We start from the raw sequence: 26,983 nt of genomic DNA on the forward strand, positions 1-26,983 counted from the left end.
CACACTTCTAGCCTCCAGAACTGTGAGAAAATAGATTTCTTCTGGTCTAAGTCACCTGGTTTGTGAGACTGTTATGGCAACCTGGGGAAACGAATACACTCCCCTAGACGGAACTTTGTTTTACAAGAGGCCTAAATTTCTGATTTTCATCATGAGTCAGTGACTCTCCCAGCTTAAGTGCTCGCAGGGTCAAGGGCTAGGGTGAGGTGTGTCAGGTGGCAGGGCCCCCCCGCTTCCAGGTGCAATCAGTCTCCAGTTCCTGCAAGGGCTGATCCTGACAGCAGGTGCCTGCTTAAGAGGTGGGCACCTCTGGCCATGCCAGGCTGTGTGACAGTAGTCCTGCTGGAATGCTTGATCTAAAATCTTTGAATGGTGCTGTGAAGCTGGCTTCCCAGGTGGCATTAGTAGTAAAGAACCCACCTGACAATACAGAAAGTGTAAGAGACTCCGGTTTGATCCCCAGGTCACAGGTTAGATCCTTGGGTTGGGAAGATCTTCTGGAGGAGGGCACGGCAGCCCACTCCGGTATTCTTGCCTGGAGAATCCCATGGACAGAGGCGCCTATCGGGCTATAGTCCCTGGGGTCACAAAGAGTCAGACATGAATGAAGTGACTTAGCACACTTTCACTCCTCTAAGGCCTACATCCCCCACCCTCCAACCCTTCACCTTTCCCTATTAAGATGGCATTTAATCCTGAATTCCTAAGCCACCTTAGGAAATTTTATTTATTTTTACCTTGGGTATCTCCCATGTATGTATGAGAGAGACAGATTAACAAACTTCTGTCTGCTTTGCTCTTGTTAATCTGTGTTCTATTACGAGTCTCAGACAGGAATTCAGAAGGGTACAGAGAAAATTATTTTCCCTCTTCTACAGTTTCTGGGGATGAGAAGGGACCACTGAGCCACCCTCCTCAGATGGAATCCTAGGAACATTGGCAGATGGGTAAGACTTCATCCCAAAGTCAGTGTTCCTGGAACTCTCTGTATGGCTCAGTCAAGAGAGAAAGGCAAAATTTTATGTAGGCCCTTCCTTTCCAATTTCAAATTAGCAGGAGGAAAACACTACTGAGTTCTTTGGGACTTCGCTGGTTGCCCAGTGGTTAAGACTCCTCTTTGCAACACAGGGGACTCAGGTTTGATCCCTAGAAAGGGAACTAGAGTTCGCATGCCACAACTAAAGATCCTATATTCCTCAACTAAGATCCAGCCTAGCCACACCCTACAAAATAATTAGTTCTCTGAATTGTGACTCTTATGAATTTTGTTTTTTGGGTACACTTTGATCAGAAAGATCCCCTGAAGGAGGGCATGGCAACCCATTCCAGTATTTTCTTGCCAGGAGAATTCCATGACAGAGGAGCCTGGAAGGCTACAGTCCATGGGGGTGCAAAGAGTCGGACATAACTGAACAACTAACACAACACTTTGGTTATCTATCCTTTCCCTCCTGGAAACAGCTATTACTTTTTTATTTGTCTCATGTTGTGTCCTGAGACCTCAGCTTGAAAGCAGGCTGTTGGTTCTTGTGTGTACAGGTGGCTCAACAATCAGGTTGGGGGGCGCCAAGAATGTAGCCAAACAGGAATGTGGGCCACACCCCATTTGCAGCTCTCCTCCTACTGACTATTGCCAGCTTGCAGGGCAGGTAAGCCTTTTTTTCTTTCAGCGATCTTTGTATTTCTGGGTCTTAGGAGAGCTGCACATTTTGCACCCTTTTTTGGGACAGCTCTCATGTCCGTAGTTAAGTCGTGAAAGGTCTGGTTTCGAGTCACTTGGTAGTTATACTTTGGTTTGAAAGAAAAGGTAGAGAGATAATTTTTAAAAAGCAGCTCAATATTGCCAGAAATATTTACTGTTTGTACTTGCTGAAATATGATAAAATAAGATATTGAAAGAATTTTTAAAAAAAGAACTCTATGGTCAGAAGGTGCTTCCCAGGTGGCTCAGTGGTAAAGGAATCCACCTGCCAATGCACGAGATGTGGGTTCAGTCCCTGGGTAGGGAAGATCCCCTAGAGAAGGAAATGGCAACCCACTCTAGTACTCTTGCCTGGGAAATTCCATGGACAGAAGAGCCTGGTGGGCTACAGTCCATGGGGTCGCAAAGAATCAGACACGACTTAGTGATTAAACAATGGTCAGAAGATGCCCTTCCTAATTGGAAGCTGATATTCAGGAGCCTGATAGAAGTTGTTTTTGTTTTTGTTTTTTAAGACTTCCCTGTCCTCTCTATTTGACAGTGTTCCTCCCGGGACTTTCCAATCAACTGAAACCCTCTTCTCAAAGCTCTGCTGATTACATTCCACCAATTTTGTCCACTTCCTTTTTTAAAAAATTTTTTTTATTTCTTTATTTTTGGCTGCACTGGGTCTTCATTGCTGTGTGCCGGCTTTCTCTAGTTTCAAAGAGCAGGGGCTACTCTCTAGTTGCAGTGCGCAGGCTTCTCATTTCGGTGGCTCCTCTTGTTGCAGAGCACAGGCTCTAGGTGTACAGGCTTCAGTAGTTGCGGTACACGGGCTCAGTAGTTGCAGTACATGGGCTCAGTAGTTGCGGTACATGGGCTCAGTAGTTGTGGCATGTGGACTTAGTTGACTTGCGGCACTTGGGATCTTAGTACCCGAACCAGGGATTGAACCCGTGTCTCCTGCACTGGTAGCAGATTCTGAGCCAGTGGGCCACCAGGGAAATCTCTCCACTTCCTTTTCGTCAGTATGATTTTGCTGCAGATAATTTGAAACTTCATTGGGAAAACTTAGGATCTCACCAAACTGACTCCTCTAAGACCCCTTCCTTTCCATATTCTCTCTGCTCCTCCTTCCTTCTTTTGCCACCTTGCATCTTCCATTCAGCTCCTTTGAATCCTATACTAAGCCCCATCAAACGCCTACCTCTTCCAGCCCGCTGTCCACCCTACCAGACCTTTTCCTTCCCACTTTGGCCCCTCAACTCCCTACAGACACTTGAACTTAAGGTCCCTTACCCCACATCAGGGGCTTTCAAGGGGTTCAAACACCCCTCAAAGCAACTATGGAAAAGGAACTAGGAGCTTTTGGAATCTGAGAAAGTGAAATCTCTTAAAAGTCTTCTCCTTGAATACAATTGAAAACCTTAGCCAAGTAGTGGGTAATCAACCTATTAATCTGCCAGAAACACAATTTGGATCCAACTGTTCTTTTGTGAATTAATACACCTAACATATGGCTAAAATTTTAAGATAAAAGCTGTAAGATTTCAGTTTGTCTTGTGTGTTTATGTATGCCTATACTGTTTAGTCAGTAAGTTGTGTCCCACTCTTTGCAACCCTGTGGACTATAGCCCACGAGGCTTCTCTGTCCCTGGGATTTCCCAGGCGAGAATACTGGAATGAATCTCCATGTCCTCCTGCAGGGCGTCTTCCCGACCCAGAGATCAAACCCACATCTCCTGCATTGGCAGGCAGATTCTTTACCACTGAGCCACCAGGGCAGCCCCAATTTGTAAAAGAACTCTATTTAATTGACTTACAGGAAAATAAATACTTAGATAAATTAAATATTCTCTCAGAGAAATATAGAAACCCAATGTTTTTCAAGTTCACGTGGCAGGTAATCTTTGGCAAATAAGAATATTACTGGTTTAGTGAAACAAAAATAGGCATGTCTTCAGGGTTGTTAGTATCAAATGTTATACATATATACAACTTTTGTTCTACCTGGGTTTACTAGTCAGGAAGAAACATAATTTAAAATAATTTAACTTGTATAATATCTCATGAAATTGTCACCACTTATCCAAACATAATTGTTAAGAACAAAGGAATTAACTAAATGTAGATGAAATAAAAGTTTATAAATTAACTTTTCAGACTTCCTCAGTACAGTGGATAAGAATCTGCTTGCCAATGCAGGGGACACAGTTTTGATCCCTGGTCTGCAAAGATTCCACATACCTCGGAGCAACTAAGACCATGCACCACAAGCCCATGCCCTAGAGCCCAGAAGCCCAGCTACTAAGTGCATGTGCCGCAACTTCTGAAGCCCAGGCACCTAGAGCCTATGCGCCACCACAACAGAAGTTACCGAAACGAGAAGCCTGGCACAACATAACGAAGAGCAGACCCTGCTCGTCGAAACTAGAGAAAGCCATCATGCAGCAACAAAGACCCAGCACAGCCAAAAATTTTTTAAATAAATAAAAATTTAAAAATAAATTTTAAATGAACTTTTCAACAATTATGTCTTATAAAATATAAAGTAGTTTATAATAGCTTCCAAAATCTTTTTGGTAGCTTGAAATGTCCACTGAATATCTAGATAATTTCTAAATAAAATAATATTCTGAAACTTTACTAAACATAAGTGTAGCTTTTACATCCTTAAAGTGTCCAGTTCAGGTTAAGGAAGCTGAACTAACTGTTTCAATGGATGATGGAAAACATATAACAAGATGTCAGGAAATCCAAAGCAATATGGATGAAGTCTTTTTAGCATCCTGCAGTACACTGCCAAATGTGATTTTAAATCTCAAGTATGCTATTTAAATAGAGAATAAATGAGTGCTTTCTTGCTATATAAATAAAATGCTTGATTTTTACACACAGAGAACAAGAAAGCCTAAGTTTGCTCACTTTTGGTCTCTAATTATAAACAGAAAAAAATTGGTTCTAATAGTAAGCATCCTTTTGCTACATTAAAAAATTGTACAACGTGGAAGCCTATGATTCTGGGTGTTATGAAATGACGTAGTCACAAGTTTGCCACCTCTGGAATGTTGGTGTGACAGACAGTTCCAATTGCTTTTCTTAGTTTTTACTAGAAATTAAAGTCTCTAAGCCTGGTGGCTCAGATGGTAAAGCGTCTGCCCGCAATGCGGGAGACCCGGGTTCGATTCCTGGGTCAGGAAGATCCCCTGGAGAAGGAAATGGCAATCCACTCCAGCACTCTTGCCTGGAAAATCCCGTGGATGGAGGAGCCTGATAGGCTACAGTCCATGGGGTCACAAAGAGTTGGACTTCCCTTTCACTTTCACTTTTCAAGAGTTAAGAATTCTAATTAATGCATATAATTAAAAGAAACTATGCCAAGTATACAAGGCATGTAGGGTATGATTTTAAGTAAGAAAAAGTATGAGGTATGGAGACATATTTTTGCTAAGAAAAAAATGAGAGTGATTTTGTCCTAAAATAGAATAACTGGTTGTTCCAGAATGAAAAAGACAAGAATAAAGGACAAAGGGGAGAGGTGGAATTGGAGGAAAGTAATCAGAAGGTATACTTCCCTGGTGGCTCAGAGGTTAAAGCATCTGCCTACAATGTGGGAGACCCAGGTTCAATCCCTGAGTCGGGAAGATAGGGGTAGAGGGTTAAGAGGTACAAACCACTATATGTAAAATAAATGTTACAAGGATACATTGCATAGCATAGGAAATATGGCCAATATTTTAAAATAATTGTAAATGGAGTATAACCTTTAAAATTTGTGAATTACTATGTTGTACACATGAAATTTACATAATATTGTAAATCAGCTATGCCTCAACACAAGTAAAAGGAAAAGAAAAGCAAATCTTCTATGTTAAAAAAGCTGAATTTCTTTTTACTACTATGTAATTTCCATATTTGCCTTTGAGAGCTTTGTCATTTTTGGTTAAATGGATAACTAAGTGTTATTTCACAGTGACCTATGCTACCAGTTAACCAAGTGTTTTGAAATCTTTTGATATTTTTGAAAAAACTTGTTTTTGCAATTCAGTCACTAAGTCGTGCCTGACTTTTTGCAACCCATGAACTTCAGCACGTCAGGCTTCCCTGTCCTTCACTGTCTCCCAGAGTTGGCTCAAACTCATGTCCAAGTTGGTAATGCTATCTAACCATCTCATTCTCTGCTGCCCTCTTCTTTTGCCTTCAATCTTTCCCAGCATCAGGGTCTTTTCAGTGAGTCAGCTCTTCAAATCAGATGGCTAAAGTATTGGAACTTCAACTCCAGCATCAGTCCTTTCAATGAATATTTAGTGTAGATTTCCTTTAGGATCGACTGCTTTGATCTCCTTGCAGTCCAAGGGAATCAAGAGTCTTCTCCACGATTCAAAGGCATTAGTTCTTCAGTGCTCAGCCTTCTTTATGGTCCAACTCTCACTTCCATACATGACTCCTGGAAAAACCACAGCTTTGACTATATGGACTTTTGTTGTTAAAGTGAGGTCTTTGCTTTTTAATACGCCGTCTAGGTTGGTCGTAGCTCTCCTTCCAAGGAGCAAGTGTCTTTTAATTTCATGGTTGCTGTCACCATATGCAGTGATTTTGGAGCCCAAGGAAATAAAATATGTCACTATTTTGACTTTTTCCCCATCTATTTGCCATGAAGTGATGGGACTGGATGCCATGATCTTAGTTTTTTGAATTTTGAGTTTTAAGTTAGCTTTTTCACTCTCCTCTTCACCTTCATCAAGAGACTCTTTAGTTCTTCTTCGTTTTCTGCCATTAGAATGGTATCATCTGCATATCTGAGGTTGTTGATATTTCTCCCAGCAATCTTGATTCTAGCTTGTGATTCATCCAGCCTAGCATTTTGCATAATGTACTCTGCATATAAGTTAAAAAATGCAGCCTTGTATTGGGAAATACTCCTTTTCCAATTTGGAACCAGTCTGTTCTTCCATGTAAGGTTCTAACTGTTGCTTCTTGACCTACATACAAGTTTCTCAGAAGGCCTGGTAGTCCCATCTCTTTAAGAATTTTCCACAGTATGTTGTGATCCACACAAACAAATGCTTTAGTTAGTCAATGATGCGTAATTAGATGTTTTTCTGAAATTCCCTTGCTTTCTCTATGATCCAACAGATCTTAGCAATTTGATCTCTGGTTCCTCTGCCTTTTCTAAACTCAGCCTGCACATCTGGAAGTTCTCGGTTCACATGCTGCTGAAGTCTAGCTTGAAGGATTTTGAGCATAACATTACTAGCAAGTGAAATGAGTGCAACTGTATAGTAGCTTGTACATTCTTTGGCACTGCCCTTCTTTGGGATTGGAATGAAAACTGACCTTTTCCAGTCCACTAGCCTTGTCTGTAGTAATGCTTTCTAAGACCCACTTGACTTCAGATTACAGGATGTCTGGCTTTAGGTGAGTGACCACACCATCATGATTATCTGGGTCATTTTTGTACAGTTTCTCTGTGTATTCTTGCATCTTTTTAATCTCTTAAAAAGTTTGGAAAATGTACCAAAAATCAAATTCTAAATGAAGTCTTTTTGACCTTGAACTAACTTTGGGATTTCCCAGAGGGCACCCGATTATTTAATTTATATGCAGAGTACATCATGTGAAATTCTGGACTGGGTGAAGCACAATCTGCAATCAAGATTGCAGGGAGAAATATCAGTAACTTCAGATACACAAATGACACCACCCTAATGGCAGAAAGTGAAGAGGAATTTAACAGCCTCTTGATGAAGGTGAAAGAGAGTGAAAAAGCTGGCTTAAAACTCAACATTCAAAAAACTAAGATCATGGCCTCGGGTTCCATCACTCCATTGCAAATAGATGGAGAAACGATGGAAATAGTGACTTACTTTATTTTCTTGGGCTCCAAAATCACTACGGACAGTAACTGCTACTATGAAATTAGAAGATGCTTACTCCTTAGAAGAAAAGCTATGACAAACCTAGTCAGTGTATTGAAAAGCACAGACATTACTTTGCCAACAAAAGTCCATATAGTCAAAGCTATGGTTTTTCCTGTAGTACATGTACAGATGTGAGAGCTGGACAATAAAGAAGGCTGCGTGCCAAAGAATCAATGCTTTTGAACTGTGATGCTAGAGAAGACTCTTGAGAGTTCCTTGGTCTGCAAGGAAATCAAACCAGTGAATCCTAAAGGAAATCAGCCCTGAATATTCATTGGAAGGACCGGTGCTTAAGCTGAAGCTCCAATACTTTGGCCACCAGATGTGAAGAGCCGAGTCATTAGAAAAGACTCTGATGCTAGGAAAGTTTAAAGGCAGGAGGAGAAGGGGACAACAGAGGGCGAGCTGGTAAGATGGCATCACCAACTCAATGAACATGAGTTAAAGCAGACTCTGAGAGATAGTGAAGGACAGGGAAGCCTGGCGTTCTGCAGTCTGTGGGGTTGCAAAGAGTCAAGCACGACTGAATGACTAAACAACAAAAGGGCCCCAGGAACTTTTCGAAAGATTGTTCTCGCTGCTTGTAAAAAGACATGTTAAGCTAATTAGGCTTATACACTGTGTTAATTTACATGGGAAATATTGTTAAGTAAAAAGTAATGTTTAACTGTGAAAGAGACTCACAGTCTTAGATAATGAACTTATGGTGGCTGGGGGGAAAGATGCGGGGAAGGGATAGCTAGGGAGTCTGGGATGGACATGTACACACTGCTATATTTAAAATAAATAACCAACAAGGACCTATTGTATAGCACATAGAAGCTCTCTGCTCAGTGTTATGTGGCAGTCTAGATGGGAGGGAATTTGGGGAAGAATGGAGAAGGAAATGGCAACCCACTCCAGTATTCTTGCCTAGAGAATCCCATGGTCAGAGCAGCCTGGTGGGCTGCTGTCCATAGGGTCACACAGTCAGACATGACTGAAGCGACTTAGCATGCATCCATGCATTGGAGAAGGAAATGGCAACCCACTCCAGTGTTCTTGCCTGGAGAATCCCAGGATGGGGGAGCCTGGTGGGCTGCCATCTATGGGGTCGCACAGAGTCGGACACAACTGAAGCGATTTAGCAGAAGCAGCAGGATACATGTATGTGTATGGCTCAGTCCTTTTGCTGTTCATCTGAAACTCACAACATGTTAATTGGCTATATGCCAGTACAAAATAGAGTTCTTCTCTTTTTTTAAGGAAGTAATGTTTAACCCTCCTAAGTTATATTTGTAAGGATGTATATTATTATTAATGTGTGTTCCAGAAAGTATATGAAATTCCTAGAATCTGATACATCCTCATACAACGTTATCAGTCATAACTCTAGTTATCAGCCTAAACTGTGTACAACACAGAAATAACCAAATTTCCTTGTCAGTTATTCTTAAATGAACTTTCATCAAGTTTTTAACCATGGTCATTTTGTCAGTCACAGACAGTTATTGTTTTACTCTGATGTTTCCTGAAAGCTTTTGCAAGTACCTATGATGCAAAAACTCTTTGTCTTCAGATTCATGGAAAGGACTCTAATAAGTATGCTAGGATACCAGTTTCCAATAACTTTAAGATCATATCATTAAACTGGGTAAGAATTTCCAAAACTGTAATGGAAAAACAGAATGAGTCATAAAACTGGTAGCTCAAGATCAAGCAAAATAAGATTTAATCATAGGGGACTGAATAAACTGATGAGCACAACTACAGTTTGTATTACTTTTTGTTTGAAATTTTACTAGTTCTTTCATGCTTTGTTTTCTAGATTTAAGAAAGCTCTTTTCTCTTAAGCTTTTTTCTCTTAAGCTATCTATGACTTACTGCAGTTTGGTTTAGTATACCTTCATAAACAGAATTGAAGCATTTATCTTTTCTCCCTATCTGATCCCTCCAGAATTCATACTCTTAATGTGTATTCTTATTTTCACAGCAATATAGCTATTTGCATAAGTTGTAGAAGAATTTGTTGTTCTTGTGACAGGACACAGTTGGAAACAGTTATATTACTAAGGCTTGACTAGGATATCAAATTGGAGAATGATGTATGTAGAATAAGATATGACCAGACAGCTTTAAGGAAGTAAGCTTGACTTTACAGTGAAAGTGAAAGTGAAGTTGCTCAGTTGTGTCCGACTCTTTGTGACCCCATGGACTGTACCTTGCCAGGCTCTGCTTTACCATCTGAGCCATTAAGCCCCTTCTAAGAAACTTCCTGGTTCCTTGACTTTAGGTTTTCCAGCCTTACCAAGTGAGTAAGGAAGATCACTTCCTACCAGTCCCAGGAAGCTCAGTATATTTTGGGGGGGACTTTGAGAAGAGAGGAATTAACCCAAATGTATAGATATGCATGTGAACTCTGACAATGAGTTCTTGGTTTGGCTTCCTAGCCTTGAAAGTCTTTTAAAAGTCCAATCTGAGATTCCTTATGAAAGTTCTAACAAAGCAGATTTTAAAAGCACCTACATGCTCAATTGCTATTCTTGCTGCTCTTATGTAAATAATCAGGTCAAGTTTTGTGAGCCCAAACTTGTTTTGTGAACAAATTTGCTTTTCTGTGATTATATTTTCTAGAAATGGGGGTGATTGTACAGCGAAAGATTGTTTCAGTAGAAAATTATAACAATCTTTGTGGATATGAGGTTCTAGCAAACTGGACTGGATCTTAAATTCTAGTTTTCTCTAATATCTGACTAAAATTCTCCAAACTAATGCTTGCAATTTTCCTTCACCCTTCTAACTGAAATCCCTAAAAACAAACCTGCCCTTTTCCCAAAGCCCTGGAAGTTGAAGCTGGACAACTTAATATAAACCTCAGAGAAATCACCACAACGGATCATGTATGGACAACCTTCATGTCTGTTGCTGTCTAGGTCGCTCAGAAAGTTCACCAGAACACCCAATGACATCATCAAAAATATTAATATTAAACTTCAAAAGGTGCTTCCAGCCCAATATATAGAAATCTTTTCAGGGCTGCTGTCTGGACTCAGACACTGACTTACAGTGTGCTCCAACCATTGTTTGTTTTGTTTCCAGAGAAATGCCTCTTATCAAATACCTGCTTACTTGTACCATATCCATTCTAACTTTGGTAGGAATCCACCTGCAATATCACTTCCTGGAATGAGACACAATTGTTTAACTGAACTGACCTATTCTCAAGATTAAGAGACTGGTTGAGTGAGATCTACCAACTCAGCTTCTAGACCATGAAACTTGGGGAATTTTCAAAGATGGGTCATGAGGATAGCAGAATATGCCACCCCAAAAGATGACTGCAGGAGTTCAAGACATGCTATCCCAAAATATGCTGCTTTGGTGTACTAACTATTTGGAGCTGTAGGCACTTGAAAAGTGGCAAATGCAGGTAGAGCTTTCTTTGAACCCTACTTATCTGCCTAAAGATAGATCCTCCAAAAAGAACTCGTTTATCATAAATATCCTCCCTAGAGGCATCATTAACCCAAGGAGATTGACTTATCACAGGAGAGGAGGCTAGAGGTTGACACAACACACAGACAAACTTGGTCACAAACTATCAGTTCTTCCATCTAGTCTTTGAAGAGCCCATTCATCTTTCCTAAAAATCATTTCCTCTTCCCTGAAAGTCCTAAATGGAGAAGGCAATGGCACCCTACTCCAGTACTCTTGCTTGGAAAATGCCATGGACAGAGGGGCCCGGTAGGCTGCAGCCCATGGGGTCACTAAGACTTGGACACGACTGAGCAACTTCACTTTCACTTTTCACTTTTATGCATTGGAGAAAGAAATGGCAACCCACTCCAGTGTTCTTGCCTGGAGAATCCCAGGGACGAGGGAGCCTGGTGGGCTGCCATCTATGGGGTCGCACAGAGTCGGACACGACTGAAGCAACTTAGCAGCAACAGCAGGGAGTCCTAACATCCTCACTCTTCTTTCTCTACTAAGATGGTATTTAATCCTGAATTCTAAGCCAACTCAGAGAGTTACTCATTTTCTCTTGGACATCTCCCACATATGCACAAGGTATACATGTTAGTAGACTTCTCTTTGCTTTTGTCTTGTTAATCTGTGTTTTACTGCAGAGATCTCCCCAAAGAACTCAGAAAGGTAGAGGGGAAATTATTTTTCTTCCTTTGGAAGGCTTACAAATTGGAGTTCTCTTTCTCCCTCCTGCCTCATCCACTCCCACGCATGCGTATGTGCTAAATTGCTTCAATTGTGTCCAACTCTTTGTGACCCTATGAACCGTGGCCTGCCAGACTCCTCTGTCCATGGGATTCTCCAAGCAAGAATACTGGAGTGGGTTGCTATGCCCTCCAGGGGATCTTCCCAGCTTAGGGATCAAACCCATGAATCCTGCGTTGCAAGCAGATTCTTTACTGCTGAGCCACTGGGAAAGTCCTCACCCACTCCCATCTATCAATAAATCAGTAAGTTTTCTATCCTAGGTGCTAGGGATTAAGAATTGAATAAGATACCAAAGATGGTGGCGGGGGGAGACAGATTCATTTGAAAAGATCAATTACCACACAGTGTGATAAGTGCTGTAAGAGAGACAATTTCAGAGGCTTCTGAGAACTCAGAGTGGTACATCACCCAGACCCCACCAAACTGAGGAGACAGGGTAAGAAGATGGTACCTACACTGTCTCTTTAAGAACAAGGAGTAATTGTTGGACTTCCTGCTGGTCCAGTGGTTATGGAGTGTACACAGTTTCCATCCCTGGTTCCAGAAGATTCCACATGTCTTGGGGAAACTAAGCCCTACAACTACCGAAGCCCTCACCCTCTAGGGTTTGTGCTCTGCAACAAGAGAAGCCACTGGAGCTGGCACACTGCAGTTGCAGAGTAGTCCCTGCTCTCTGCAACTAGAGAAAGCCTGTACACAGGAATGAAGACCCAGCACAGCCAAAAATAAACAAATGATTAATTTTTAAAAAGGACAAATAATCATTCATTAGCCAGATGAGAAGAAAGGAGGAAGCAAGAGAGGGTGAACAGATTGGACGGAAGAGGAAAAGAAGTCAAGAACAACACCCAGGTTACTTGCATGGTGGGCAAATGTGGTGCAATCACTAAGACAGAAAAGACCAGATGAGAAACAGATATAAAGGAAAACAGATCAATTCAGACTAGGACATGCTGAGTCTCAGATGCCTGTAGATATTCAGGGAAAGATAACTAAGTGGAATTTCCAAAGTGTGTTCTAGGAACCCAAGTTCTGGGAGATATTAATATTCCAAGAAAAAGGGTGGGGGTCTGTTGCAGGTTGTACTGGCCCAAGTTCCCTAGAAAACAGAGCCTGAGGCAAAGATTATGTGCTCAGGCTTTTTATGAAGGCACAAACCCAAAACCTTAAGAATGATATAAAAGGGAAGGTGCGTGGGATGGAAAACAATGCAAGACGCCAAGAGGAGTGGCTGGTTGGCCACACAACTACACTATTGGTTACAGTGAAATAGTTAAGGAAAGCAAAAGGTCATGTGTTCAGGGCTCAGGCAGGACTGGGAGAATCTGAGGAGATGTACTGCTTATGTCCTATACAGACCGAATAAGTTTAAGAAATACAGAGTATTACATCAGTTCAGTTCAGTCACTCAGTTGTATCCGACTCTTTGCGACCCCATGAATCACAGCATGCCAGGCCTCCCTGTCCATCACCATCTCCCGGAGTTCACTCAGATTCATGTCCATCGAGTCAGTGATGCCATCCAGCCATCTCATCCTCTGTTGTCCCCTTTTCCTCCTGCCCCCAATCCCTCCGAGCATCAGTCTTTTCCAATGAGTCAACCCTTCACATAAGGTGGCCAAAGTACTGGAGTTTCAGCTTTAGCATCATTCCTTCCAAAGAAATCCCAGGGTTGATCTCCTTCAGAATGGACTGGTTGGATCTCCTTGCAGTCCAAGGAACTCTCAAGAGTCTTCTCCAACACCACACTTCAAAAGCGTCAATTCTTCGGTGTTCAGCCGTCTTCACAGTCCAACTTTCACATCCATACATGACTACTGGAAAAACCATAGCCTTGACTAGAGGGACCTTAGTCGGCAAAGTAATGTCTCTGCTTTTGAATATGCTATCTAGGTTGGTCATACCTCCTCTTAAATGTTTGCAATACCTTTTAGCACATTAACTGTTCTAAGAGCACTTCAGCAAAATAGTCAATTTCATTTTATTTAATCCAGTATTTTCCAAGGAGAAGGCAATGGCGACCCACTCCAGTACTCTTGCCTGGAAAATCGCATGGGTGGAGGAGCCTCATAGGCTGCAGTCCATGGGGTCTCTAAGAGTTGGACACGACTGAGCGACTTCAGTTTTACTCTTCACTTTCATGCATTGGAGAAGGACATGGCAACCCACTCCAGTGTTCTTGCCTGGAGAATCCCAGGGACGGAGGAGCCTGGTGGGCTGCCATCTATGGGGTCACACAGAGTTGGACACGACTGAAGCGACTTAGCAGTAGCAGCAGCAGTATTTTCCAAACTTATTTGACCATGGAGGCTTTCTTTCATGTCCTATTTGTAGAACTCAATTTTGGTAAGCTGTGGGTACTGGAATCTGGACTCAGGGGAGAGTATAAATTGGAAATAAAGATTTGAGAAACATACAGATATTTATTGAAGTCTGGAGAATGAAGGGGATCATGCAGAAGGAGTTTGTAGGATGCCCTCTAAGCCAGAGTCTTCAGTTCAGTCGCTCAGTTGTGTCCGACTCTTTGCGACCCCATGAATCACAGCATGCCAGGCCTCCCTGTCCATCACCATCTCCCGGAGTTCACTCAGATTCATGTCCATCGAGTCAGTGATGCCATCCAGCCATCTCATCCTCTGTTGTCCTCTTTTCCTCCTGCCCCCAATTCCTCCGAGCATCAGTCTTTTCCAATGAGTCAACCCTTCACATAAGGTGGCCAAAGTACTGGAGTTTCAGCTTTAGCATCATTCCTTCCAAAGAAATCCCAGGGTTGATCTCCTTCAGAATGGACTGGTTGGATCTCCTTGCAGTCCAAGGGACTCTCAAGAGTCTTCTCCAACACCACACTTCAAAAGCATCAATTCTTCGGCGCTCAGCCTTCTTCACAGTCCAACTCTCACATCCATACATGACCACTGGAAAAACCATAGCCTTGACTAGACGGCAAAGTAATGTCTCTGCTTTTGAATATACTCTCTAGGTTGGTCATAACTTTTCTTCCAAGGAGTAAGCGTCTTTTAATTTCATGGCTGCAGGCACCATCTGCAGTGATTTTGGAGCCCCCAAAAATAAAGTCTGACACTGTTTCCACTGTTTCCCCATCTATTTCCCATGAAATGGTGGGACCAGATGCCATGATCTTTGTTTTCTGAATGTTGAGCTTTAAGCCAACTTTTTCGCCCTCCTCTTTCACTTTCATCGAGAGGCTTTTTAGCACCTCTTCACTTTCTGCCATAAGGGTTTTGGGAAATACCAATATAAAGGGACAAACAGAGCAAGAAGATCCTCTAAAAGAAACAAGGAAGAATCAGCCACAGAATTAGGAGAATCAGAAACCATCATTCAGCAGACAAAGAAGAAAGGAATTTATGATCAGATGTAGGTTATCAGAGGACACGTTCGGACTGAGCTACTAAAAGTCCATCCTAGTTCCCTGGCAGTCCAGTGGTTAGGATTCCTCGCTTTCACTGCTGAGGGCCCGGTTTCAATCCATAGTCAGGAGTTAAAACTCATGCAGCCAGAAAAAAAAAAAAAATCCATCCTAACCATCAGACATTACACAGGAGCTTGTTAAGAATGCAGAATCTGAGATCTCACTCCAGATCTACTGAATCAGACTCTACTCTTTAGCTGGACCCTCAGGCCAATATGAACATTGAAATTTGAGATGCTTCAGCTCACAATGTTGCTGGTGGAGGGCCTGGAAGAGTAGACTTGAATGGAGCTTCCAGAGATGACTGTAAGCCCTCAGGATCACCATGCCTCTGTCTTCAAGATCAAGAAAGAAGCCACTACAGGAAGCTGCTGACCCAAGAAGATGGTGACTGTGAAACAAGTTTGCCACCATCCACTTCTGCAAAATTGATACCTCATTGGCTCCTTCTCCCCTCTTAGCTTGGTTCCAGGTTCAAGTCTTATGCAAGTCCATTTAATTGGCAATTCCTAAATCACATTTGGAATGCCAGCTTAAGGGAGTCTAGGTAGTGTGGCTTCCCAGCTTTAATGTGTGAATCAGTCAGTTCACAGTATCAACCACTGTCAATGTCACAGAAGCTCTGACAGGGGCTGATATCTGCCTCTCAATATCTTTTCTCCCCTTCATCCATGCAAGAGACTGCTCAGAATAACATTTCCCACCCTCTCTACAGATAGATATGACTCATGTAATTAAGTTTGGGCCAATAATACAAAAGTGAAAGGATCATACAGTAGCTCCTGGGACTCTTTGAGAGACAGCAGATGCATGTCCTTTATGTTCTTCTTTGTCCCTCCCTCCAACATGCTGTTTGGAGCACCACCTTGGACTTTTACACCTGGTGTTGGGAGAGCTAGGAAGAGTCACTCCTCCAACTCTGATAACTGACTCTGTTTGCAAGAAGATCAAATCGATCTTTGCTACCTGGGTCACTCCCGGCAGAACCTAGTTCTAACCACTACAGATTTCAAGGCCACTGGTTCTTAAAATTTTGGCAGATCATTGATCATTTTTGAGAATTCAATGAATGCCCTGGACCATCTTCTCTAGAAAAAATGCCATTGTGTGCAAACTTTGTGTAAAAATTGTAGGGACTGCACATTGTTTCTTCCTAAAGACAATCTAGGGACTCATGGATCCCTAATTAGGAAGCCCTAGGGTTGAGATTTCTCAAGCAGAAATGATTTTAATCAAGTAAATGAGAAGTCAAAGAAAAATTAAGAGCTGGGAAGTGGCCCCTGGATTTAGCCTCAGATTGCTGTTGCCATTGGTAGGAGCAGTTGCAGTGGGTTGGGGTAAGGTGGGACAGAGCTACCCTGTAGAGTGCTGGAAGAATGAGAATCAAGAAAGTGGAGGCAGCAAGCACTGTCAACCACGTAGAGTAGCCTGGCCCCAAAGATAGTGGTGACCAGGAGACAGCAGAGGCCAGGGGCTCCAGGGAGGGTTTTCCTGGCCTTCCTCTGTTTCTAGGACTAGACCAGCCAGCATGAGGGTAATCTGGGATCTCCACTACCCCTCAGTGTTGCAGCCTAACTGACCTTCACTGCTCTGGTGATGCTGATGCTGTCTCAGAAATGAGCATTGAGAGGGAGCCTGGAAGGAGGAAACATCCCTAAAGGAATAAGGCTGGAGGATGGTTTGGGCTCAGCAAGAGTAGATGCTTCCCCTTCAGACACTCCACACTAGGGTGCCTCTGGGTGTCCTTCAGTGAGAAGACTGTCCCCTCTGCATCCAGAAGGCTGGATTCCAGACCTGACACCAGTGCATCCAACATCCTTGGCACATCCGTGGAGCTAATGTCCAAGCAGATAACTGCTTGTCTTCAAGGGGAGAGGAGCCCACACTACATGTCCTGGTTTCTCTTCTCACTGGAAGCTCTTCCACACTCTTCTGCAATCAGACCTTAGGTGGATGTTCCTGGCATGCCTCCATGACTCTCCATCCACACCTCCTCAACTCTGCTCTGTGATCCCAGGCTTATCCCTTTCTTGTCACCTTGAGCCCTTCCTTTTCATCATACATTTGCCACTTACATCCGCTCTTTTTTTTTTTAATTTTATTAATTTATTCGGCTGTGTTGGGTCTTCATTGCTTTGTGCAGGCTTTCTCTAGCTACAGCAGGCAAGGGCTATTATGCTTCATTGAGGCGCTTGGGTTTCTCTCTGTGTTGGCTTCTCTTGTTGCGGAGCACAGCCTAGGGCGTTAGGCTTCAGTAGTTTCCGCACGTGGGCTTAGTTGCTTCTCGGCATGTGGAAATCTTCCCAGATCAGGGATTGAACCTGTGTCCCCAGCACTGGCACACAGATTCTTATCCACTGCACCACCAGGGAAGTCCCGTTCTTCTTTTAGCATCGTCCTCTCTAATGATAAAACCACTGTGCTGGTGAAAGATTTATTGTGCAGGAAACCCTCCCCAGCCCCCCCGACGGTGGTGAAATTAGACAAAGGCTAGTCACTGTGGGAAACTGGAGAAGGAAATGGCTGGGATTTATGCCCAAGTCCTGGGGGGATAGCAGTGTGAGGGGCAGCCTATAACAGAAGTTCCACACTGCATGGTGGGACCTTTATGGGGACACAAACTGCCCATTTACCTCCTCTCTTGGGAGGACACAAAGCTCCTTACTGGGGCCTGGCATTTGCTGGCTTGCTGATTGCTCAGCTAAGTTGTCAGGTTTATTCATCCCTCAAAGATATCCAGAAAGAAAGCAAGGGTCCCATGGGTCAGAACCAGAGGTGGGTTTGCTCTCACCTCTGTGGCCTCCTCCTCCCAGGACTTATTCCTGCTGCTCTGGATCATGGCAGCCTCCAGAAAGGAGACCGGGCTTATGAAATGGAAACTGTCTGGCAGAACTTATAAACATCCTACTGGACCCTCACCCCACTGCCCTTCCCACTACCAAGACCCCAGTGTTCAAAAAATACACAGCTTAGCTGCCACAAAAGCCTTTTAGATAGATTAGAGCCAAGCCAAATGTACAAATACTGGGGGACTGGTTCCCTAGGGCAGCAGTGTCTTCCTCCCCTCTTCTCTGGGTGAGGAGAAAGAATTTAGCAAAAGGAAGAAACCCGCTCCCCAACCCTGGAATTTTATCACAGAGCCTGGAAAGAAACTTGGGCTCTGGCCTCTGAAAAACTTCTGTGGCAATCCCATCCCTGCCACTACCTGCTTTATGGCTTTGATCACATCCCTTAATTTCTCTGAGCTTCCTCTCAACTGCAGACTAAGAATTAGAATTCCTCTTATACATGGTTTTAAGACTTCAGTGAAATAAGGTCTGCACAGTTCCTAGCTTTTATTAAGTTACCAATCTGCTTGAAAATAAAGCCTCTAAGAGAACCTTTTCCCCATTTTCTGAAATGCTGTCTTCTTTGCTCTCATTTTTCCTTTCTCCTCTCTCATCATTTCTTTCCCCAACATAGAGAAAGATCTCCTGCGTGCGTGCTAAGTTGCTTCTGTCGTGTCCGACTCTTTGAGACTCTGTGTCCATGGGATTCTCCAGGCAAGAACACTGGAGTGGGTTGCCATGCCCTCCTCCAGGGTATCTTCCCAATCCAGGGATCAAACCCATGTATCTTGCATCTCCCGCATTGGCACCCAGGTTTTTTTTGTTTGTTTGTTTGTTTGTTTGTTACCATTAGTGCCACCTGGGAAGCCCAAAGATCTCCCAGGTCCCTGCTATTCAAAGGTCCAGGGCAGTAGGTGGCCTCATCAGGAGCTTATGAGAAATGCAGAATCTCATGCCTCACCCCAAGCCCCTCTGAGTCTGAATCAGCATTTTAACAAGATTCTCAAGTATTTCTTATGTGATTTAAGGTGCGAGAACCACTTGCATTAGGTTTCCCCTTGCTTTTTTTATGGGCTTCCCTGGTGGCTCAGCTGGTAAAGAATCTGCCTGAATGCAGGAGTCCTGGGTTTGATTCCTGGGTTGGGAAGATCCCCTTGAGAAGGGAAAGGCTACCCACTCCAGTATTCTGGCCTGGAGAATTCCATGGATCATAGAAAAAGCCAGAGAATTCCAGAAAAACATCTACTTCTGTTTTATTGACTATGCCAAATCCTTTGACTGTGTGTATCACAACAAACTGGAAAATTCTTAAAGAGGTCAGAATACTAGACCACCTTACCTGCCTCCTGAGAAATCTGTATACAGGTCAAGAAGCAACACTTAGAACTGGTATGGAACAACAGACTGGTTCCAAATAGGAAAAGGAATATGTCAAGGCTGTATATTTAACTTAAGTGCAGAGTACATCATGCGAAATGCTGGGCTGGATGAAGCACAAGCTGGAATCAAGATTTCTTGGAGAAATATCTTAGCAGAAAGCGAAGAGGAACTGAAGAGCCTCTTGATGAAAGTGAAAGAGGAGAGTGAAAGAGTTGGCTTAAAACTGAACATTCAAAAAATGAAGATCATGGCATCTGGTCTCATCACTTCATGGCAAATAGATGGGGAAACAGTGGAAACAGTGAGAGACTTTATTTTCTTGGGCTCCAAAATCACTGCAGATGGTGACTGCAGCCATGAAATTAAAAGACACTTGCTCCTTGGAAGAAAAGCTATGACCAACCTAGACAGCATATTAAAAAGCAGAGACATTGCTTTTCCAACAAAGGTCCATCTAGTCAAAGCTATGGTTTTTCCAGTAGTCATGTATGGATGTGAGAACTGGACCATAAAAAAAGCTGAGCACTGAAGAATTGATGCTTTTGAACTGTGGTATTGGAGAAGATTCTTGACTTGGACTGCAGGGAGATCAAACCAGTAATCCTAAAGGAAATCAATCCTCAATATTCATTGGAAGGACTGATGCTGAAGCTGAAGCTCCAATACTTCGGCCACCTGATGGGAAGAACTGACTCATTGGAAAAGACCCTGATATTGGGAAAGATTAAAGGCAGGAGAAGGGGACGGCAGAAGATGAAATGATTAGATGGCATCAGTGACTTGATGGACATGAGTTTGAGCAAGTTCCAGGAGTTGGTGATTGACAGGGAAGCCTGGCGTGCTGTAGTCCATGGGGTCGCAAAGAGTCGGACATGAGTGAGCGACTCAACTGAACTGCTTCTTTTATTTACAACATGAAATAGCACTGAATTTCACACCACTTAACGGGAGTTTCCCATCACTTAACAATGGGAGTTTCCCTCTAGCAAATTGCTACACACTAGAATTAGTGTGTAGCAATCTCCAAATTTGGAGAAGGCAATGACACCCTACTCCAGTACTCCTGCCTGGAAAATCCCATGGACGGAGGAGTCTGGTAGGCTGCAGTCCATGGGGTCGCTGAGGGTCGGACACAACTGAGCGACTTCATTTTCACTTTTCACTTTCATGCATTGGAGAAGGAAATGGCAACCCACTCTAGTGTTCTTGCCTGGAGAATCCCAGGGATGGTGGAGCCTGGTGGGCTGCCGTCTGTGGGGTCGCATAGAGTCGGACACCACTGAAGTGACTTAGCAGCAGCAGCAGTCTCCAAATTGCTATACACTAGAATCTCCCTAATTGAACAACAACAAATCACAATATTAAATAAATATTTACTATGTTTAATGCTTTGGTATTTACAATGCCCTTTTATATCCACATGGTGTATTCCCAGTTGGTTCAGTGGTAAAGAATCCACCTGCAATTCGGAAGACACAGGAGATGAGAGCTCAATCCCTGGGTCAGGAAGATCCCCTGAAGGAGGAAATGCCGATTCACTTCAGTATTCTTGCCTGGAGAATCCCACAGACAGAGGAGCCTGATGGGCTAAAGCCCATAGGGTCGCTAAGAGTCGGACACGACTGAGCACACACATGCTCACATTTATACCGACATAAATCTCATCTGATTCTAGAAGATGGGGTTATTTTCAATCAGAGAGTGTTTGAGTGAATAAATGAATGGATGACTTGACTATTTAGTGGAGAAAAATTGAATTATGAGAGGGCTTTCAGAGTTACACCAATGAAGAATTTTGTCCAGTCACTGGTGAAAGTGAAAGAAAGTGAAGTTGCTCAGTTGTGTCCGACTTTTTGTGGCCCCATGGACTGTAGCCCACCTGGCTCCTCCATCCATGGGATTCTCCAGGCCAGAGTACTGGAGTGGGTTGCCATTTCCTTCTCCAGGTGATCTTCCCGACCCAGGGATTGAACCTGGGTCTCCCGCATTGTAGGCAGACGCTTTGCCATCTGAGCCACCAGGGAAATCCAGTCACTGGTAAGAGATTCAAAATAGCAATGGCCTATATAAGATGTATTCCCAGGTGGCTCAGTGATAAAGAATCCGCCTGCCAATGCAGGAGATACAGGAGACTTGTGTTCAATCCCTGGGTCAGGAAGATCCCCTGGAGGAGGGAATGGCAATATACTCCAGTATTCTTGCTGGAAAATCCTATAGACATAGGAGCTTGGCTGGCTACAATCCATAGGGCTGCAAAAAGTAGAACACGACTGAGCATGCAGGCATGCCTATAAGATAGGCACTTATTTTCCTGTTACGTGATAAAGTGTCTTCAGGCAGGTCAAGCTGGTATGGGGACTATAGAAGGTCTCAGAAGCTGAAATCAGTCATCTGCTCTGCCATCCTTGGCACATGACATCAATCTTCAAGATCACATCACGCATGAAAAATGGCTGTCAGAGCCCCACCCCTCAAATTCATGTCCCAGGGACAAAAAAGGAAGAATAGGGGGAAAGTGAAAAGGAGAGCTTGCTAAGTTTACTCCTTTGAATAGCTTTCTCAAAACTCCACCCAGTCACCTCCACTGACTTCTCATTAGCCATTCCCATTTGCAAGGAAGGTTGGGAAATGTGTTTTTATTACCCAGATACATGCTGCCCCCAACACAGGAGTAAGGAAGGTGGGCATAAAGGCTATTAGGATAAAAGTTATATTCTCTGCCAAAAGGGGCATGAATGAAAGGGAAGAATGCATATACAGATCATATTCAGTGTCAAACCTTCTTGGAACTGTTTTGTGTTTCTCCCCATACAATAGTTCAATAAGGAGTAGAAGAATCTGGACAGGAGGGAATGGTCCCTGGTAGGCTGCTTCCAGGGAAAGGAAAGAGCCTCTTTCTAATGTAATAGCTAGGGCCCATGGAGAAGGCAGTGGCACCCCACTCCAGTACTCTTGCCTGGAAAATCCCATGGACAGAGGAGCCTGGTAGGCTCCAGTCCATGAGGTCGCACAGAGTCAGACACGACTGAAGTGACTCAGCAGCAGCAGCAGCAGCAGCAGCAGCAGCAGCTAGGGCCCAAAATGGGGAGAGGTTAGATACCAGGCCCCTCAGCTGGTCTAACTCAGCTGGAGCTTTGCTTTAGGCAAGGAGCTTTCCTTTGTTCCAGAGGATGCTGCTTCATGATAGTGTTGGCATCACTCAATGCTCTTCTTCCTGCCTGGGACGCTTTCCCTCCTCAACATCCTAATTCCCCTCTTCTTCTACCCAACTCCTGCCCCATCCTTCAGTTCTCAGCTTTATGTTCTCACAACCCTGTGATATGTTCTGTAGGGGAGCAAAATTTGCCACCCCAGAATATGTCTCTTTGGCAAGAGGAAGAAACAAAAGACTTGAGAAGTGTTTTCTTTTCACCTCCCTGCTAACTGTCTAAAAAGAATTCAGAGAGAGAGCCTTCTCTAGGAAGAGAACTACCACCAGAGATATCTACTGCTGCTGCTGCTGAGTCACTTCAGTCGTGTCCGACTCTGTGTGACCCCATAGACAGCAGCCCACTAGGTTCCTCTGTCCCTGGGATTCTCCAGGCAAGAATACTGGAGTGGGTTGCCATTTCCTTCTCCAATGCATGAAAAGTTAAAAGGGAAAGGGAAGTCGCTCAGTCGTGTCCGACTCTTAGCGACCCCATGGACTGCAGCCTACCAGGCTCCTCTGTCCATGGGATTTTCCAGGCAAGAGTACTGGAGTGGGGTGCCATTGCCTTCTCCAAGAGATATCTACAGTATAATACAAACTAGGTGTGGTACGTGGGGCGGAAACTGGCAAAGTCTGTTAAAATTCTTCTTCTCTGTGTCCCATTGTTTCTACATGGCCCAGCAAACATTTGTTTACTAAACATTTGTTCTTTTCTCATCTCCTATAAATTGCCTTCCTTCCCTTTGAAGTCCTGGGCAGCGCCCCCTTCTCTTTAGCCCAGAATGACTTATATATGCTATTTTTGTGTGTCTTTGGAATCTCTCATGTTAATGTGGATTTCTTGAACCTAAGTGATTACATTTGATTTTTTCCTGTTAGTCTGTCTCATGTCAATTTAACTTTTAGACCAGTCAGAAGAGCTGAGAAGGGTAGAGGAACAACTTTTTTTTCTTTCTTGGCAGTTCTCATAAGGGCTTCCCTTGTGGCTCAGCTGGTAAAGAATCCGCCTGCAATGCAGGAGACCTGGGTTCAATCCCTGGGTTGGGAAGATGCCCTGGAGAAGGGAAAGGCTACCCACCCCGGTATTCTGGCCTAGAGAATTCCATGGACTGTATGTATAGTCCATGGGGTCATAAAGAGTTGGACACAACTGCGCGACTTTCACCGGTGGCTCAGATGGTAAAGAATCTGCCTACAATGCAGGAGACCTGGGTTCGATCCCTGGGTCAGGAAGATCCCCTGGAGAAGGTAATGGCCACCCACTCCAGTATTCTTGCCTGGAGAAATCCATGGCACACATAGGGGCTGATGGGCTATAGTCCATGGGGTTGCAAAGGGTTGGACACAAATAAGCAACACTTTCACTTTCACACTCTCACTTACACTAACTGTGGCATTTTATGGTTTAATATTAGGAAACTGCCATGTAAGTTGGTTACATTATCTATGAATGCTGAGTGACACTTAAAAGTATTATAAGAAACTGGCACTGGTTGGCATAAAGTTGAGAACTACAAGGATTAGGTGACTCACTGCCAGCAGTCTAAGTGCTCGGTAAACAGTCAGTACCGATTGTTAAGAAGCTGTTATCACCCTTCATCACCTCCAAGCATCTTGTGTTGAGGGCTTAGGAGAACAGACCCGCTGGGAGTCACCAGCTCGGTAGGTCAGGGAGAGGAGGGCGCAGTCTGGGAGCCAATTCCCCAGGCTGTGGTGCTGAGTGACTTCACCCTGGGTCTTGAGCAACCGACACTGACATCATAGACCTCTCCCTCAGAAACAAGGTGTCTCCAGAGGTAGGCACTTTCTCTTCAGCCCTGAAAGCCCCACTGCGTCCTTCAGCAGGTGCGCCTGCGCGGCACCCTGCCCACAGACCCTCACCCTAGCCTTTCCCCCAAAGCCGGGAGGCCCGGCCAGGCCAGCCTCCAAAACCGCAAGCCAGACACGCCCGGCCTGGCTGACGTCAGCGAGTTGGCCGGATGGGGGCGGAGAGCGGGGGTGGGGTTGGCCTGGAAACCCGACCGTCCCACCCCCAGGGGAAGGGAGGAGGTGAGAGAATTGGGAGAAGAGCTAGGAGAAAGGCAGGCGGGGACGGGAAATGGGTCCACCAAAGTCTGACTCAGGCCAGTCTGGACAGCCGTGGGGAGGGGAAATGGGTACCGTGTTACCTCGCCGCTTGAAACGTGATATTCAAGGCCCCTGCCTGCCTCTGCATGCTCATCTCTCTGCCTTGCCTGGGACCATCCCACAGAACGACTGGTAGATCCCTTCAAAGACCAGGCTAATCCATGCCTGTGTGCCTTTGGGTACACAGTACTTTGCCTGAATTGCTTTTCGCTTATCTAGCCTGGGGCTTCCTATAAAATGTCAGTCTTCATGAAGAATTTCCCAGTCCAGACATAATTCCTCTTGTCTCTGTGTATAGATGTCTAAGATAGATGAGAATGTCCATTTATCACTTTGGTACAGTGTTTGAAAACTTCAGCAGGCATCAGAATCACCCAGAAGGCCTGTTAAAGCACAGACTGCTGATTCCAGAGTTTCTGCCTCTATACTGGTCTGGAGTGGTGTTGGAGGAGGAATGGAGAGGGCATGACCCCTGATTGACCTTCCAGCTGGACCCAAAGCAGTCACAGGCTTCTCCCCCACCCTCTATCTTTGGAATGTTCGCTGGGCCTACTTTTCCACAGTGGGAGCTGTTTCAAGGTCACAGCCTTGAGAGAGAAAGGTGGTGTTGAGACTTTTGTGCTGAATATAGGACTGAATCCAGTTACGGTCTCTTTAACTTGAAGGCTTTGGAGCTTTGGTGCAGGGATCTACTCTTCTTGCAGCTGCCCCACTACTAAGACAGGAGATAGATCCACTCCCCCCACACCCTCCCCAGGGAAAGCAATTTGAGTTCATTCCCTGTGGACAGAAATTCCAAAATATCAGTAGCAGGACAATCCAGAGGGGAGGCTGGGCCCTGCCCAGATAGAAGACAAGAGACCACATATTTCTCATTCTTGAAGTCAAGGAAACCACCACTAGAAAGCTCCTTGGACATCAAAAGGGGAGTGACACCTAATCTACCCATAGGCCTCTTGGGTGGAATCCATCTTGGCTGAGAGAAGTACACACACACACACACACACACACACACACACACGAGAGAATCCTGCTGCTGCTAAAAGTCGCTTCAGTTGTGTCCGACTCCCACGGTAGGCCACCAAGATCCCCCGTCCCTGGGATTCTCTAGGCAAGAACACTGGAGTGGGTTGCATCCGGAGAAGTACCAAATATGGACTCAGAACCAGGCAAATCAAAATGATTGGCCAAAGGAAACCTGGAACACATGCCCCATAAACGTAATTCAAACTACCAGGAGGCCACGACTTTCTCTCTGAGTCCCTCCCTCCCCCCCACCCCCGCCCCGTGGGTCTATCCACATGTACTGTACTCTTTCTCTCCTGATAAACACTTTGCTTGCTTCACTACTTTTCATCTTTGTGGGAATTCTTTTATGCAAAACCGAGGAACCAAGGCCTTGTCAATGACCAATGGTCTAGTGCCTAGAAAGTGGCGCTCTCACTGCTGAGACTCATCCTCAATCTCTGGCCCGGACACCCTGCTTCAAACCTCTGCAGGCCAAGGCCACCTGAGATCACTATCACAAATTATGCAACTGGGTTTCCCAGTGTTGCAGGGAAGAAGCAATTCTGACTCCATAATGAATCTGTTTCTTTGACTTTTTAAAAAAATTTATTTATTTATTTATTTGGCTGTGCTGAGTCTTCACTGGGGCACTTGAGATCCTCGATCTTTATTATGGCATGTAGAATCTTTTAGTTGTGACATGTGGGCTATAGTTCCCTGACCAGGGATCAAACTCTGGCCCCCTGCATCAGGAGTATGGAATCTTAGCCACTGGACTACCAGGGAAGTCCCTGTTTGTTTGACTTTAACCTTTGTTTTTCGTCACTTTTTTAATTGTAATCATACATAGTGACCTGCCTTAGGAAACCCTGCTCCACATCCCCTCCTTTTCCTTTCTGAGTCTGACACAAAGAACATGGCCTGCCCTGAGTGCAAACAGGTGGTGAGTAAGTGGCAAGCCTAAGACAGTTGTGTTGAAGTAAGAGTGGCGATTCCGGGAGAAGTAAGAGATTGGCCATTCCAGGAGATATCTACAAGATAATGATTTTTACTTCCTCAATTCCTCCTCTTCTCTGTCCTATAAAAAACTTTGGTATCCAGATCCCAACAAGATGGTTATTTTGAGACATCAGTTTGGCATCTTCTCAGTCAGCCAGCCTCTCAGTTAATTGGCCTGTTGAGGGGCAAGTAAACCAAGCT

At 44.2% G+C, this 26,983-nt stretch overlaps 1 long non-coding RNA gene across 3 annotated transcripts in view; it reads left to right on the plus strand.

Annotated features, from left to right (window-relative positions):
* Nucleotides 1–3,886, plus strand: part of LOC102188855 — a 30,610-nt gene extending 26,724 nt beyond the window's left edge. For all 3 annotated transcript variants that reach the window (XR_001918471.1, XR_310236.3, XR_001918470.1), the window contains one exon: nt 3,848–3,886. This is a non-coding gene — a long non-coding RNA (uncharacterized LOC102188855). The remainder of the gene's footprint in view (nt 1–3,847) is intronic.

The sequence above is a fragment of the Capra hircus genome, chromosome 8 (assembly GCF_001704415.2).
Source record: "Capra hircus breed San Clemente chromosome 8, ASM170441v1, whole genome shotgun sequence".
In the NCBI taxonomy this organism is placed as follows: Eukaryota; Metazoa; Chordata; class Mammalia; order Artiodactyla; family Bovidae; genus Capra; species Capra hircus.